Source organism: Salvelinus alpinus, chromosome 5 (genome assembly GCF_045679555.1).
Source record: "Salvelinus alpinus chromosome 5, SLU_Salpinus.1, whole genome shotgun sequence".
In the NCBI taxonomy this organism is placed as follows: Eukaryota; Metazoa; Chordata; class Actinopteri; order Salmoniformes; family Salmonidae; genus Salvelinus; species Salvelinus alpinus.
In genome coordinates, this window is record NC_092090.1 from 34821535 (window position 1) to 34824446 (window position 2912).

Here is a 2912-nt window from a genome sequence, read left to right on the forward strand (position 1 = left end):
TAATATGGACTTGGTCTTTTACCAAATAGGGCTATCGTCTGTCTACCACCCATACCTTGTCACAACACAACTGATTGGCTGAAACGCATTAAGAAGGAAAGAAATTCCACAAATTAACCTTTAACAATGCACACCTGTTAATTGAAATTAATTCCAGGTGACTACCTCATGAAGCTGGTTTTAAGAGAATGATTTGTTTTAACACTTCCATATCAGTTATTTCATAGTTTTGATGTCTTCACTATTATTCTACAATGTAAAATGAGTAGGTGAGTAGGTGTGTCCAAACTTTTGACTGGTACTGTGCATTGTCCACTTCTGAGTCTAGTGTGAGGTCCTGTTCATCAGTGATGGGGTCATTGTACGAAGAGCTCCATTTAAAAGACTGATAAAATATTTTAGTGAACAGCAGAGGATGAGCGGGTGTCTATTAGTATGAATATTGACCTGTGAGTCATTCAGGACAGTCATCAGGTAAATGGGTTAATGTAGGCCTACTATAAAGCCTTATTTTACATGCTGAGAATGATGTAAATTCTCCTTGGTACAAATGATTTAGTTAATGGTTTGTCCTTATTATAGAACATTTATGTTCTGCTTTTATTCCAGGTCAGTGCACCTACCACCTGCTACTTGTCTCAAACATCAAGTTTAATGAATCTATCATTATTTATTCAACACACGCAAAATAGCAACGGTCATCAAAATTGCTAAAAGATTTTAAACACAATTCTAATAAATGCAACAGTTGGAAAATGGATGAAGATACTCCAAACGTTTTGAATTGTAATATACCATCAGATATTGACTGAATTATAGCACATACATTTCTTTACTGGCATGGACAAATAATGAATAGAATTCATGGATTTTAGTGGAAATTCAGGCATTAAATGTGTTGCAAAATGTCAACAACAAAACATTTTAGAATGCACTCATATAAAAAATGTATTATTGTATTAGGTATTTTTATATATATATATGTATTGTGTTTACATCAATAAAATTATACAGTGCATTCAGAAAGTATTCAGACCTCTTCACTTGTTCCACATTTGTTACGTTACAGCCTTATTCTAAAATGAACAAAAAAATAAAATAATTCTCATCACATTCTTCAACTGTTCTGCCTGCGGCTATGGAACCCTGACCTGTTCACCGGACGTGCTACCTGTCCCAGACCTGCTGTTTTCAACTCTCTAGAGACCGCAGGAGCGGTAGAGATACTCTTAATGATCGGCTATGAAAAGCCAACTGACATTTACTCCTGAGGTGCTGACTTGCTGCACCCTCGACAACTACTGTGATTATTATTATTTGACCATGCTGGTTATTTATGAACATTTGAACATCTTGGCCATGTTCTGTTATAATCTCCACCCGGCACAGCCAGAAGAGGACTGGCCACCCCTCATAGCCTGGTTCCCCTCTAGGTTTGTTCCTAGGTTTTGGCCTTTCTAGGGAGTTTTTCATAGCCACCGTGCTTCTACACCGGCATTGCTTGCTGTTTGGGGTTTTAGGCTGGGTTTCTGTACAGCACTTTGAGATATCAGCTGATGTAAGAAGGGCTATATAAATAATTTTGATTTGATCACAATACCCCAAAAAACTGAAATACCTTTTCAGATCCTTTGCTATGAAAATCAAAATTGAGCTCAGGTGCATCCTGTTTCTGTTGATCATCCCTGAGATGTTTCTACAACTTGACTGGAGTCCACCTTTGGTAAATTCAACTGATTGGACATGATTTGGAAAGGAACACACCTGTCTATATAACGTCTAACAGTTGACAGTGTAAAAACCAAGCCATGAGGTCGAAGAAATTGTCCGAAAGGTACCTGAAGGACTCTCAGACCTTGAGCAAAAATATTATTTGGTCTGATGAAACCAAGATTGAACTCTTTGGCCCTAATGCCAAGCGTCACATCTGGAGGAAACCTGGCACCATCCCTATAGTGAAGCATGGTGGTGGCAGCATCATGCTGTGGGGATGTTTTTCAGCAGCAAGGACTGGGAGACTAGTCAGGATCGAGGGATAGATGAACGGAGCAAAGTACAGAGAGATCCTTGATGAAAACCTTCTCCAGAGCACTCAGGACCTCAGAATGGAGCGAAGGTTCACCTTCCAACAGGACAGCGACCCTAAGCTCACAGCCAAGACAACGCAGGAGTGGCTTCGGGACGAGTCTCTGAATGTCCTTGAGTGGCCCAGCCAGAGTCCAGACTTGAACCCAATCTAACATCTCTGGAAAGACCTGAAAATAACTGTGCAGCGACGCTCCCCAACCAACCTGACAGAGCTTGAGAGGATCTGCAGAGAAGAATGGGAGAAACTCCCCTAATACAGGTGTGCCAAGCTGGTAGCGCCATACCCAAGAAGACTCACGTCTGTAATCACTGCCAAAGGTGCTTCAACAAAGTACTGAATAAAAGGTCTGAATATTTTATATTTCAGTTTTAAATTTTTAATACATTTGCAAACATTTCTAAAAATCTGTTTTTGCTTTGTCATCAGGGGGTATTATGTGTAGATTGATGAGGGAAAAAACGATTAAATCCATTTTAGAATAAGGTTGTAACGTAACAAAATGTGGAAAAAGTCAAGGGGTCTGAATACTTTCCAAATGCACTGTATGAGCCTCGTTTGCATAAACACACCAGTGTATTTGCATATATAAATAATTTTACATAATGGGGTGAACAAGGCTTCAACCACAAAACACTTGCTCTGTCTACCCTACCAGCACTCAATTGCGCTGTCAAGACTGCCTCATTAATTACAGTTGTTGTCACGTTCTCTTGGATAATTCAACAAGTGTGTCAATAGCAGGATACCCTCAGATAAAAAAAATCTAAACGCTTGGCTCTAGATTACACCTATCTAAACATACTTTACATTGTTTGCAAGATCG